Below are 15,341 nucleotides of genomic sequence, written 5' to 3'. Positions count from 1 at the left end.
CCAGAAGAATCAAATTAAATAACATTTTTACAATAAGGAAATAAAGTCTCTTGTATAATCAAGTATTTAGTCTGAATTTAAACACTCACCAAAGCTTTCTGAGGAACCTCCATGCTGCTTTCCACAGTGACTGCGCTAATTTGCATTCCCACCAATAGCATATGAGGGTTCCCCTTTCTCCTCAACTGCATTTTGACTCCAGCCCATCGCAGGAGGTCAGGTGTGAAATTTTCTACTTGTGGTGTCATGTCAGTGTTCAAAACACTTTGGATTAAGGAACATTTCAGATTTTGGATTTTAAATTAGGGATGCTCAACCTGTACTAAGAGATAGGATACAGAGAAAGGAGGTACAGTCAGTATTAAAGCAGGTTTAATCTCATCACAGGAGTGCATAAGGAAGATAAATATACAAGTAACTAGGCTTTATGGCAGAACCGGGAAAGTAGAAAGAGAGAGGCACTTCAGAAAGCTGCAGGGAGTTCAGTGTAAGAACTAAAATATTGTTAGCTGGGGATCTGCATCTAAGAAAGATGTGAAGGTTCAGTAGACTCTGGTCAAGAGAGAAGAGCCTTCAGGTAGAGAGAAAAGGGTATGTTTACCCAGAAGCAGAAAAGCACTAAGACCTGTCAGGGATGAGGGACATGATTTGTTAGCATCCACAGTACTTAAGAAAATGTTTGGGCATTAAACATGAAACTTCATCAGTTACCACTGTGTTTGCCTATAAGTAAAAGAAAAACCTCATTATAGTGGCTTAAGCAAAGAGAGCTTGATTTGTTCTCATATGAAGAAGGCTGGAAGTAAGCAGTTGTCTGCTTAGGTTTAGTAACTCAAAGTTATCATGACCTTTCTCTGTGGTTTCCAGATAGCTGCTTGGGCTCTGTGTTCACAGGAAGAAGAAGAAAAGGGAAGAGATTACATTATAAATTTCAACATGTATCTCATTGGCAAGAGCTATGTCAAAGGGCACCCCTAATTTCAAGGGAGACCAGGAAATCAAGACTTTAGCTCTTACAGTCTTGACAGTAGACACAAGCCAGAGAGAAGCAAGTTGAAGTTGAGTGTTGAAGGGGCGAAAAAAGTCAACTGCAAGAGCATAAAGGGTTGTGAGGAGGAAGATAGAACTTACCTGGGCATTAGAAGAAATGAGTGGAATTTTCACAAGAGCAATAGTATCTAATGGGCTAGCTAACAAAATAACAGGCTATATCTAGCATTAGTAAACAACAATCTTAGAAATACTCAAATGAAAGGTGAATGACTTCTCGTGAGAAGTTAACACACACACGCACACACAAAAATGCTGGAATGAAAAGAAGATTGAACTAGAATGGAAGCGAAAACACCCAGCCCCCTTATTGCAGTCTGCATAACCCTTCTCGTCATTTGGGCTTGACCTGCATCTATGGGGCACACTTGTTTGTGCCAGTGACTTCCAGGTCTCAGAGCTGTCCCGAGTCCTTCACATTCCCCATTCCAAGAACTGTGACCTCTAGTTCAGTTTCTAACACTCCCTATGAATTCTTCAAGTTTCTACCATCTCACATGAAGTGTTGAAGCTCCCCGGATAAGGAAAATATCAAGTGTAGAGCAAGATTTTCTATCTCCACAGCTTCCCTGGTTCCAAAACAAGACAAAATTATTTCCTAGACAGCTTCTGTTATATGTCCCTCAGTTTCTACTTTCTTTATTAAACCCAAAGAATTGGTTCAAATCTATTGCATGTTTGGAGTGCCCCGGAGTTAGAATATCCTGTTCCCTATTGCGTTGTAATGATGACCCTGGCTTGATCTCCAGTTTCTACATTTAAAAAGCAAGAGTACTTGCAGTTTTGATTTATCCCCAGCCCTATTTTCTTGCTGACTAAAGCCACTTGCGAAGAGTGTTGTTTATTGGTTGCAAAAACATAAAAAATGGGCCGAATGCAGGAAAAGTTTATGATGAACACTAAAAGCACCAGAGATAATACTAAAGTTTGATGCATGTTCTTTCAGCTTTCATCTAAATAAAAATACACAACGATAAATAAATTATGCAGGTGTGTTTGTGCAGAAAGGTTTAGTTTAGAATCATACTGTGTATACTATTTATCCACCTGATTTATTGTCACTTAACAATATGTCACAAGAAGCTACTTTTTATGATTTTAAATATTCTTGAACAGGTAAAGCAGCATCTATAAAACAGACACAGCCACAGAATTTTCTCTAGATAGAAAGCATATTAAATTACTGAAGTATGTTTTCTCTAGAAAAGTGGTCCTGCGTAGCTTCTGGTGGCACAAGTGACCTTAGAGAGGGGACTGGCTAAAGTAGATTTAACAAAGGCAAAGTAGGCCATAAGCATCATCTTTTTTTATTTGGCCTGTTGCCTTGCACTGTTCTTCTGTGTCATTAACACCCATCATGCTACACAGCTTCTGAGGAGGCTCCACTTCCAGTGGAATGACTGATGAATGTGGATTGGAAGAAACTTCAAGAGTTCTAATTGTCTTATGGTAGGAGAGTAGATACTCTAAATACAGTCAACTTCAAGCCTTTTGGGGGTGATATTGGGATGGGAAGCTTACTTCGGCCACCTTATTTTGAATGAAATCAAATCCATGGATATTGGGCGGGGGGAAGTTACCTCTTATTTCAGATCAGGATTCCTGGGGAGAACCCACCATTATTTCTCTTCTCATCTTCCCACTCTTATCTCCTCTTTTCACATCAAAGATCCATCAAATCTCTGTGGCAAGCCTGGTAATAAGTTTTCTATGGTGGTTTTAAATTAATGGGCGTTAGTCAGGCCCAGTGTCTCACACCTGTAATCCCACCATTTTGGGAAACTGAGGTGGGAGAATCACTTGAGGGCAGGACTTTGAGACCAGCCTGGGCCACACAGCAAAATCCCATTTCTACAAAAAGATTTAAAGTTTGACTACAGGTGTGTGTGGTGTCACGTGCCTGTAGTCACAGCTACTTGGGAGGATGAGGTAGAAGGATCACATGGGCCCAGGAGGTGGAGGTTGCAGTGAGCTATGATCATGCCATTGCACTACAGCTTGGATGAAACAGAGTGAGACCCTGTTTCAAAAAATAAAATAAAATAAAAATAAAAAATGAATGGGGGTTTCTCTAAGCCTACCTTTCTGTCAAATACTTCTAGGTTCTTAATGCCATCGAATGAACACATATTTAGTAAGCATTTACTCAATGCCCTGTCCTCTGTTACTAGGAAAAAAAAAGATATTATTAGCAGCGGGGCAATGATAATTTAGTTCTGGGTCCAATATAAACATGGCAAAGACAATGAAATAAGACAATGTTAACTACATGATAAATTTAAACGAAACGATTGAGGCCATGCATATCATAAGAATTCAAAGAAGGAGATCAATGAGTATTAGGACAGTCAAGGAAAAGGCAGAACCCACGCTGGAACTTGGGAAAATATTTCTGCTGGAGACAAGATGTTGTGCAAACTGTGGAAATTATGGAAAGATAACTGGAGGCTCTTTCAATTGTCCTGTGCACACAGCAACACCTTGTGTTACCTATCTGTTCAACAAGTATTTATTGAGCAATTCTCTATCTCAAACCTTATGCTAGGCTTTAGAAATACGCACGTAAGCAGGAGAGACAAGCGCCCTACTTCAATCATCCCGCATTCCGGAAAGCTCTCTTTTACCCGTGCTTGTAACTAACCATGCATCAGTGCAGCTCACCATGTATACTAAGATGTTTGTTGTTTCTCCAGTACATTTGATCAATAGTTTTATGTTTGATACATCATAATAGTTGCTGACCAAACAGTAAAAATTCTACAGAAGATGACTTTTGACATCTGAAAAATAAAATGTACAAATGTAATTTTTAAATAAAAATGTTTTTCCTCTCATCATTCCCTTTGGTCAATATATAATTAACAAAACTCATTGTTTTTGCACCACTTACTTTTCAAAATCTATTATTTATCTCATGATGTTTTCTCCAGTTTTTTGTCACCACTAACTCATCTTTTCCTTCTCATATATCCTCTAACGCTAAGACGATTGAACTTTAGAAACACTGGTAGATTTCATAAACATCTACAAATAAATGATTTAGCAAATAAAACATGAGACAACTCACCACCAACCAGCAATCAATATATGCTATGTTACATACACCAAACTAAAGTGACAATTGATAGAATTATAGAAGCTCTTAGATATCATGTACATCAACCAAACACATGCTTTGGGTAAGTTATCTGCAGAATCCCTGTTAGTCTTTCAGCTGCTTCATAAGTATTTCAGATAAAGGGGTACTCACCAACCCAGGATAACCTGGTCCACTTCTAAGTTTCTTTCTGTTCTTTTTTTAAAAATATAGAGCCTCCATTTTTTCTCTATATAACGGTAAACCATTGGTTCCAGCTCAGTTTTCTAAAACAACCCCTAAGAATCTGTTGCCATTCATTCCATGACTACCTTTCAGAAATCATCTTGTTCCATAATAAAATCTTGCTTTAGACCTCTCTCTTTTCAAAGTTGATCATACTTAGATATTTCTTGTAAGACATGTTTCTAAATATTTCCCCTAAAATCTACAAATGAAATAACATGGCTGCCCACATTTCTAAGAAAACTAATAAAATTAAATCATTATTGTTTTCATTGTCATGTGCAAACAATGTCATTTTCTGTTGGTACCGCAACTAAACACGCTTAGGGGAAATGATTTATTCCCCATAATATAAAGGTAATTAGAATTTACTTCCTACGAAAAAAACAAAAACTGCTGCCCAACATCTGCGCATCCCACAAGGTATTCCCACCTTAGGCACTGTCCCACCACTAGACACTCTCTTGGATTAAGCATTGAAGATTTTTAAGTTTATGTATTATCTGTGAGAGCTTACAATTTGAGCAGTGATATCAGTCTCTATAAAGGCTTTGGGAAATTAAGAAACAAAATGACAGGGTAAAACTAGGAGTTCATGATGTTACCAAAAGCACAAAGTAGACATTAGGGTGATTTGGCAGGTCAATGTGCAGCTTGAGGTGAGCTATCAGAACTTTGAACAGAAAGAAAAGAACACAGGCTAAGAATACTCCATAAAGGAGGAAAGAGACAGCCCCAAAAAGCCACAGTGAATCTTCTAACCTGGCTTGACAAATATGTGGCTTTACTTCAAGGGCCCAGAGAAAGGAGAGCTCTTAGTCCAGCTGTCCTAGTGACCACATTGCTGCAATACCTCCTAGCCACTTTTATATAAGTAATAGATTTACAACACAAGACCACCTTGTGAGGCCCATGGACAGCAATGCTCTGCCCAGAAATTGTCAGTAGGATATTTATCTACAGAGAAGCATAAATAGATGTACAAAACACACAGAGTTGGAATGTCCATAAAAATAATAGCATTTGAAAACAGTTGAGAATAAAGGCAGTGGTGTCAGTCTCTGTGATGTGTTGGTCACCATTCGTTGGCATAAGAGAAGAGGAGTAAGCATTTCACTTTCTAATAGCTCTAGTACCCAACATCTAAAGAATTCTGGGGAGAGGTTGTCCAGCTCTGTCCACTGCTTAGTATATGTTGGCAAGAGGGAAGGAGGAGGGTTAGAATGAGAAATACCAATTGATACCTCACAGGTCTGCCTGCGAGAGGTCAGGTCTTGAAGTCACAATGGAAAGGAGAGATGTTTCAGTGCCCAGAGTGAGGGCTGGAAAACAGGCATTCTTCTTGGGATTCAGTTCAACACGGAGTAGCTACTGAAGTTTATTTCAGTGCCTACAGCCGCTCAACACCATGCTGAGGTGGACATAGTTTCCACTTTCATAGACAAAGGCTGATAAGAAAGACAGATTTTACTGCAATGAGCTGTCATCTCACCCCAGTTAAAATGGCTTTTACCCAAAAGACAGGCAATAACAAGTGCTGGTGAGGATGTGGAGAAAAGGGAACCCACACACACTGCTGACTAAATTATTAGGTTGATGCAAATATAATTGCAATTTTTGCCATGACTTTTTTTTTGGCAATTTTTTTTAATTATTATTATACTTTCAGTTTTAGGGTACATGTGCACAATGTGCAGGTTAGTTACATATGTATACATGTGCCATGCTGGTGTGCTGCACCCATTAACTCGTCATTTAGCATTAGGTATAACTCCTAAAGCTATCCCTCCCCACCTCCCCCCGCCCCACAACAGTCCCCAGAGTGTAATGTTCCCCTTCCTGTGTCCATGTGTTCTCATTGTTCAATTCCCACCTGTGAGTGAGAATATGCGGTGTTTGGTTTTTTGTTCTTGCGATAGTTTACTGAGAATGATGATTTCCAATTTCATCCATGTCCCTACAAAGGACATGAACTCATCATTTTTTATGGCTGCATAGTATTCCATGGTGTTTATGGGTCACATTTTCTTAATCTAGTCTATCATTGTTGGACATTTGGGTTGGTTCCAAGTCTTTGCTATTGTGAATAGTGCCGCAATATGGCAAAAATCTCCTCCTTCCTTCTTGCCAATATATACTAAGCAGTAGATGGGGCTGAACAACCACTCCCCAGAATTCCTTAAATGTTGGGTACTAGAACTATTAGAAAATGACACGCTTACTCCTCTTCTCTCACTTATGCCTCTGAATGGTCACCAACACATCACAGAGACTGACACATTACTTTTAATGGCAAAAACCGCAATTACTTTTGTACCAACCTAATAGGACAATCACTGTGGAGAAGTTTGGAGGTTTCCCAAAAAACTAAAAATAGATTACATGGTAATATGATCCAGCAATCTCACTGCTAGGTATATACCAAGAAAAAAGGAAATCAGTATATTGAAGAGATATCAGCACTTCCAAGGTTATTGCAGCACCGTTCACAATAGCCAAGATTTAGAAGCAACCTAAGTGTTCATCAACAGATGAATAAAGAAAATGTGGTAAACATAATATAAACAACGAAGTACTATTCAGCCATAAAACAAAATGAGATCCCATCATTTCCAACAATGTGGATGGAACTGGAGGTCATTATGTTAAGTGAAACAAGCCAGGCACAGAAAGACAAACTTTGCATGTTCTCACTTGTTTGTGGGAGGTAAAAATTAAAACAGTTGAACTCACGGAGATAGAATAACTACTAGAGGCTGGGAAGGGTAGTTGGTTACAGGAGGGGTAAGGAGGAATGGCTAATTAGTATGAAAATATAGTTAGGTAAAAAAGATCTAGTATTTGATAGCACAACAGGGTGACTACAGTCAATAATTTATTGTAATTTAAAAATAGTTTTTAAAGATTGTTTACAACACAAAGATAATGCTTGAAGAGATGGATACCCCATTTACCCTGATGTGATTATGCATTGTATGCCTGTATCAAAACATCTCACGTACCCATAAATATGTACACCTATGTACCCACAAAATAGATGTTTAAAAAGACTTTTAAAAAGATTCGTAAACAAATAAAACTGTGATGTGCAATGCACAAAAAAGCCAAAAAGCCTATGAGATTCACAAGTGGTACAGTGGAGAAAACAATTAATGGAGTCTGGAAGGCAGGGAGCACTTCATGTAAAAAGTAATGCCTCAGCAGGGATTTAAAATGAACAGTGTTTCCAGGAAGACAGGAGACAGATGGTCATTCTAGGAAGAGACAAGAACACATGCAATGGCAATAATGTGTGGTGAGAACTCACAAGAGGAAGTGATGGCTCGCACATTAGCATGGAAGGGAGAGAACAGGGCGCTAGGGAGGGGCCAGACCAGGAAGACTCTGTGCAATGCATAAAAGAGCTTTGGCTTCACCTTGCAGGCACAAGGGAGTCATATAAATATTGTGAACAGGAGCTTACACTTGGAAATTTGAAGTTAAGAAAAATTGTACCAGTCATAGTGTAGAATACAGATTTGAAAGAATAAGAATAGAAGAAATTGATTTAGTGGTTAATGAAATAGGGAAGAAGCAAGGAAGGGAAGCAGGGGCTAAGAACCAGAGAAGCCTAATCAGCCAGGGTGCAAAATTAGACGGTAAAAGCAAATGGGCAATGAAAGAGACCACAACAGAAAAGAGGGTAGCAAGGAGCATGCAGGCACAAAGCTGATTTGAGGTTAAACTTACATGGAGTAAGGACTTCTGCGTCACTTCTCTGATGTATAACTGGGTGACTGTTTACTTAGAGGTCTTTTTTTATTATACTTTAAGTTTTAGGGTACATGTGCACAATGTGCAGGTTAGTTACATATGTATACATGTGCCATGCTGGTGTGCTGCACCCATTAACTCGTCATTTAGCATTAGGTATATCTCCTAATGCTATCCCTCCTCCCTCATTTCTTAAAGGATAAAGTTCCCCTGGTCTTTGGTGACTGACCATGGCTCTGACAGCCGCCAGGCAGCATAGGAGGGCTCAGGGCTGCAGCAGAGGCAGCAACAATGGTAACACAGTTCCCTAAGGTCCTGGGACCTGTCAACCTTCCTTGGCATTAAGCAATAGGAATGGGACAGGAGGCAGCAAGATTCTCTTGTGCAGCAACACAGGGCCAGGGCAGCAGCTAACGGCTCACAACTTTGTGGCCTTTGTTAGTAATCTGGGAAGACTGGGGTTAATGAGAATCTCAGACAACTTTTTGGAAAGCTCATAAGTGAAAGATGCTTGAAAACCATCTGTGACCAGTCCTACAGCCTTGAGAAGGCAGAGAAATGGCTTTGTTAAATGAGGAGTTCGACAGTGGCACTATTTAGAGTTCATGTACGATGTGGATGTTAGATTCCAGAACCTCAGCAGTACAACGGTAATTTCTCTTGAGGAAGCCAGGCTGTTGAGGAAAGAGTGAAAAGATGGTCTTTTCATGGGGTACAATTAGGAGGAAAACCACCATAATCAACAGGAGGGGAGAAGGTGCCCCTGGAGGAATGCTCCTCCCCTCTCCTGGGGTCTAATAGCACTATACTTATGGTACTTCCAGTGCCTTTAAGGTTTTTGTACATCTGAGAAAAGGAAAGTACAGATCTTAGATGTTAGAGGCTGGCACATCCCTGGAGAATGAGACTTTTCACATGGAAGTCAACTGGGGATGACACATGTGCCTCAGTCCAGAGTCATCCACAACGTGAGAAAGCCAGGGGCCCAGGACTGTCTTTGTCTTGGTCACCAAGTGAAAAGGTGCTGACCACATTCCTAACCCAAGGTCATAAAACAGTATAGGAAGGTAGGCTAAAAAAGAAAGAAATCTAGAAAAGTTGTAAGCACCCTTCAAAAGTTCAAGTTGTAGGCAGCATATGGAATGGAATAGTTCTGCGTGTCCTGGGAATGATCTAGTGGGACTGAATGGAAATGGAACTGTACATGCTTTGGTATATACCTCCATTATTAATGGTATATGCCAGATACTTTTATTCCTACATCCTCTTGTTCTGAGCCCTCCACCGCCTTTTGTTCTCCCTTAGACTTTAGAAAAGCCATTTTGTTTTTCATGAAAAAAGCATTTTTATTCCATATTGTCACTTTAATTTTTTAATTCCACAGGTTACGGGGAACAGGGGTTTTTGATTATGTAAGTTCTTTAGTGGTGATTTGTGAGATTTTGGTGTACCCATCACCCAAGCAGTGTACACTACACCCTTTTTGTAGTCTTCTGTCCATCACCCCCTTTCTACCCTTTCCTCTTAGTCCCCAAAGTCCATGTATCATTCTTATGCCTTTGCATGCTCATAGCTTAGCTCCCACTTATGAAAACTTATGGAAAACTCCCACTGGTTTCCCATCCCTGATTACTTCACTTAGAATAATAGTCTCCAATCTCATCCAGGTCGCTGCAAATGCCATTAACTCATTCCTTTTTATGAGAATAGCCATTTTGGAAGCCCCACCCTGTTGTTCTTGATCTTAAAAGAGAGGAAAGAGTTCCCACTTGGAACACCTGCTAATGAGAAGCAGGTGATTCTCTTGGGGTGGAGCTGGTGTCAAATCAATGAACTAAAGGAAACCCAAAGGAAACCACTAGACTCACCTAGAAATTCTCTTTCTCATAACTAAACATTAGAGGTTCTAGGTTTGTGGTTTCACGTACTCAAAACTTGGCAAACTCAGTGTTAAGACAGCATTTATGAGACCCTTTACCAGCCCATTGAAGCTGCATAGGGATCAGTTGGGTGAGTGAGGGTGGGGGGATTTAGGTGTCAGGATTATAACCATGGCCCTTGCCTGGTAGCACCCAGCCTGGCACCCAACACAGCACATGCAAACTAGTCTGATGATGACAATCCTAAGAATCACCTGGAGAGTCTGATTCAGTAGGTCCAAATATCTATTTTTAGGCTACCACAACTAATATTTATGATCTTTACAGCCAGGTATGAATGGGAAACTTCAGTCTCATTCTAGGATTATAAATCAACAAATTAAACTTAAGTATGGAACGTCTAAGTTAAGTACATAACACACTATAACTTCGCAATTTTTCACTTTACAAATGAATGGGCAGGATTGAAAGACCTGCAAGCCTTCAGTACACAGCAAAGTCAAACTGTTACATTTTGAACATCAATACGGTGTGGAGTATCTACTAATCCTACCTGAGCCTTGTTTGCCATTTCTGTAACATAGGAATATGTATCCCTCCCACATATCTCATTGCGAGGATTATATAAGTTATCTGAAGTTACTTGCGAGAGCCCAATACATAGCAAATGTTCACCAAAGGTTCATTCTCTACCTCCCTTCGCATCATTTAAAAACATATGAAGGTATACTTTTTAACATATGGTTTGTTTTTTCCTGTTTTTTGTCTGTAAAAATGTAAGGAGTACAAACGCATTAACATGTTCTGAATTAATAAGGAATGCAAAATAAGAGGCAATATGCAAAATAAGAGGCAAACATCAATATTCCAAGTCATGTAACCCAACATTCAGAAACAGTCCTCCTCACCATAAGCCTCCTCTACACAGAGCTGTCACATTTGTTTTTTCATCATAATCCTCTTCTCATGCAGCTTTATGGCCATCAAAACATTTTATTTTCTCTTCTCTTGGGTCTATGGTTCAAGGATTTTATGCTTATCAGGTAAGACTTATCGTGTCTGTATGACAAGTATATTGAGTTATTTGCATTTATAATGCCCACTTCAGTCCTTAATTGGAATAGAGGCATCTGGTTAATGTACTAAGAGATATTCTTTCTTGTTTTAACATCAGTTCAGATTCCTATGGCAGGCCATGTTCAGGGAAAGAAAAAGCTGAAATCGAAGGAAGGCCATTAGAAGTATTGAAAAGCCACCGAATCACCCCTGCACTTTTAAGGTGCAGATAAAAAAATCTTTTAGCAAGATTCTATGTTGACAAGTTAATTATTAATATTAAAATGGTAATTAATTTCGCATTCATAAATTATGCTTCCCATGCATCCCCACTCACGTCAAGGTTGCATGAGTTTCTAATTTCTTGCCTCCAGGATTTTGGAACACAGATTTTTTTTTTTTTAAGAGTTAAAGGAGTAAGTATAAAAAGTTACACTTTTTTGTGTAATTTTTAATACAAGACATCCAAAGTCTTAAACAGTCAGTTGATCCCATCAGAAACAAAATATGGCACGAATTCCAGAAACAAGATTTTTTTTATTTTTATTTTTTGCACTTAGGCTTTTCAGTCTCTATGCAATGATTATCGATTCACCAAGGACAGTAACAGTCAAATACTAGAGGAAAGGATATAGGAGAAATATTTTTTATTTCTTCTAAAGGGGTGAAAATAAGATTTTTTTTTATATTTCTCATAAGATTTTTAAACTCTTAAAAATGCAATATTGTCTTTTCAAAGCACATGCCATCTTAAAAAAATATTAGCAATGTACATTTGCACTCAAAGGAAAACATACAGCACCATTGTCTTCTGACAAAATTGTACATAACAAAACCCTATGAAACTTTCTGCGAATATGTTCCCTCTTTATTATTCAGGGACTCCAAACCACAAACATTCAGTGCAATATTTATTGTTTCTTATTTCCGTAGGAAACACAGGACCAATGATATCTTCTAACAACTGCTTCCTGATGGTTGGGCAGCAGTCTCCCTTTGCTTTGAAGTACTCTTTAACTTGCTGATGGAAGGTATAATTGGAATTCAGTAAAACTTGAGGATCTAATGGAGTGTGGAGGATGAAGGATGGAGGAGAAATACTTAAGGTCTACCCTGTGCCACAAACAGGAAAAAAAGTTTACACAGAAGAAAACAACCAAAAAACCTCAGATTTTATCAATGCACCCTTTAAAAAAGTGGTTTTAATTTCTGAAAGCAGCTTAATGTGAATGAAAAGCAGTTCCTGAGTAACTGCAGTAAAGTCTTTTAAAATATGTATATGTACATACACATTTACATATATATGTGTATGTGTGTGTATACATGTATATATTTGCAACTTAGCTCATTTGGTTCTGCCCTAATTTACCTCCCCAGCATTTAGTCCCTTCTTTCCTTTCAGTCCCCAATGTGCAAGTATGATAGCATCAGCTCTGGGAGTCAGCTTGGAGCAGATGTTTCTTATCACTCCTGTGAGGTCATCTGCTTGTCTGACAGGCCAGGTTTCCAGAGTTGCTGCAGGTCCTAGCTCTCTCAATCTCACAAAAGCTGTGAGCATCATGGCCACCTCACATTTTCTTTCATCAGACACCATGACTGCCATGTGTGGAGCTTGTAGGCTGTCTGGCGTATCTCTATGTGACACTCACCAAATGTGTGCTTAAATACTGTCTCCAAATCTTTTCTTGGAATGGGCAGAGCTTTGTATCTTGGAATCGTTCCAAATTACTTTTCATTTTCACTACCTTTTCTTCTAGGAATGGTATATTAACAGGAAAGCAGGACAGAAATGCCGTAGAAGTTCTCCAACAGCTACATACAAGTGTTTCAGTTCAGACTGAATATCACTTGGCACCATCTGGTTTATGGTTTGCTGTGTTCCTCCCTGCTTAAGTGCCCCTCCAGGTGACAGGGCTGTGATGGTACTACTGGCAGCACTACTCAAGAGAACTCCAGTTAACTTGGGTGTATAAGCTTCCATTTCTTGTCCAATACTTGGAAAAGAATAATGTCCTGACTTGTTGCATACTGTAGTGACTAGATTGGAGTTGGCCCATGATAATACCTATCTGACTTCTTGAGGTTTATTGCAATCATTTTTATAGAATTATCTTTCCCCAAGTCTTCATATTCACTGAACTCTTGCGATTTCGCCCTTTTGACTACTGGCTGAAAGCAGTCTGCATCTCTGGAATTTCCATCCATGCTGCTGGGCTATTTTGTTCATTTTCTGCTTCTTGTTTCCTGAGTCCAGCTGCCAGGACCATGGCACTGCGATGGTTAAATCTCTTGATGGCGGCATTACTATTCTCTTTTATGGATTTAGAATTGGAAGCAGATGGCACAGAGGAAATACCATAGCCCTCATCTAATGGTTTATCTCCCAAAGCTGTTAATTCTAGTAGTGGGTTTTTCGCTTCTAATGAAACCATTGTTTTAAGGCCTTTTTCATCTATTTTGGCACATTCTGCAAAGAGATTCTTTGACCCTGTATTCAGCCGATCCCTGTGAAAATAATGGGACTGGAAAAAACGTGTCCAGAATCCCTTCTCTGTCATGTTGTGGGGAACACTTTCTGCATATTTCATTTTTACTGCTGGATAGGTCCTAAATATGAACTCAATGATATCAGAAGTTAAATTATATCTCAGACTGTTACAGCCATCAGTTTGGGGCCAGACATCAGCCAGAAATGCAGCAGAAATGCCAACATCCTGCTTATGATTGGATGTGGAAGAATTTTCTGTTGCATTAACATTTAAACGATTGGCCCAGAATTCCTCAGCACTCATCACTTGGCTCACAACAAGGTCTTTATAAAGCTGAAACAAAACAGGATCTTCTTGCAGCATTCTGTTCTTCTCTTCCAGTTCTTTATTTGCTTTCCTCTTGAATTTGGGCAGCAGCTGCTGAAGAAGGTCCTTTACTGCATCTTGCTCTTTCACTGCTGTGTTTTCATTGGAAAAATGGAAGTTAATTGTATCTCCTGCATGTAGGTCCAGCTGATGCTGAATTTTAGCTTTTCCTTCTGGACTAATTTTCTGGCATTTAATATCCACATACATATGGCTGATTGTAAATCTATTTTTGCCTTCAGGTGCCCAAGCAATTCTTTGTGCCATGAGGTATAGAACTCCATCCTGCTTCTTTTGGTGCACTTTCTTTCCAATCAGCAAAACTTCTTCAGAGTAGGTTGCCATGGTGGCTAGAAGGTGCAGGTGGAAGCTACAATTCTGGGCAAGTAACTAACTGGATTGGATATGGTTGAGTTGCGCTGCACTTCTTAGAGTCGCTGCTGGGAAGAGGCTGAAATCCAGTGGCCGCAGCAGTCGCCACCCCCTCTGTTACCGGGGGGAGGGGTCTCACCTCCATCGCTGACTGTGAGGAGTCTGAGGGCACGTGACTGGGAACACAGTTTTTTTTTTTTTGGTTTTTTTTTTTGTTTTAATATGTAGGTCTTGGGCCGGGCACGGTGGTTCACGCCTGTAATCCCAGCACTTTGGGAAGCCGAGGCGGGTAGATCACCTGAGGTTGGGAGATCAAGATAATCCTGGCTAACACGGTGAAACCCCATCTCTACTAAAAATACAAAAAAATTAGCTGGGCGTGGTGGCACATGCCTGTAATCCCAGCTACTCGGGAGGCTGAGGCAGGATAATCACTTGAACCCAGGAGGCGGAGGCTGCGATGAGTTGAGATCAGCCATTGCACTCCAGCCTGGGCAACAAGAATAAAACTCCATCTCAAAAAAAAAAAATGTATATATATATATATGTATGTGTATATATATGTGTGTAAATATGTATATATATATGTGTGTGTATATCTAGGTCTTTGGAAAGTTTTGTTGTTTTTTTTTTTTTTGAGACAGTCTTACTCTGCTGCCCAGGCTGAAGTACAGTGGCACAATCTCGGCTCACTGCAAACTCCACCTCCTGGGTTCAAGCAATTCTCCTGCCTCAGCCTCCTGAGTAGCTGGGATTATAGGTGAATACCATCATGCCCGCCTAATTTTTGTATTTTTAGTAGAGACAGGGTTTTGCCATGTTGGCCAGGCTGGTCTCTAACTCCTAACCTCAAGTAATCCACCTGCCTCAGCCTCCCAAAGTGCTGGGATTACAGGCATGAGCCACCATGCCCAGCTGGAAAGCCTTTTTAAAAGACTAAGTCATTTTATTGGAGAGAGGGTGAGCACCTCTGAAGCCTACAAGAAGTGAAGAGATGCTCCAGGGGCCCCAGAGAAATCCAAGTCTGAGACTGTCAGGGGAGGAGGACTCTGA

The 15,341-nt window shown here is 39.8% G+C and overlaps 1 pseudogene; it reads right to left on the bottom strand.

The window, feature by feature from the left end:
• Positions 1-12,618: 12,618 nt before the first annotated feature.
• On the bottom strand, positions 12,619-14,261 carry LOC129018791 (general transcription factor IIH subunit 1-like; annotated as a pseudogene).
• Positions 14,262-15,341: the final 1,080 nt, after the last annotated feature.

Source organism: Pongo pygmaeus, chromosome 17, assembly GCF_028885625.2.
Source record: "Pongo pygmaeus isolate AG05252 chromosome 17, NHGRI_mPonPyg2-v2.0_pri, whole genome shotgun sequence".
Taxonomy (NCBI): domain Eukaryota; kingdom Metazoa; phylum Chordata; class Mammalia; order Primates; family Hominidae; genus Pongo; species Pongo pygmaeus.
Note: the sequence above shows the minus strand (reverse complement) of the source record. Positions and strands in the feature narration are given on the sequence as shown.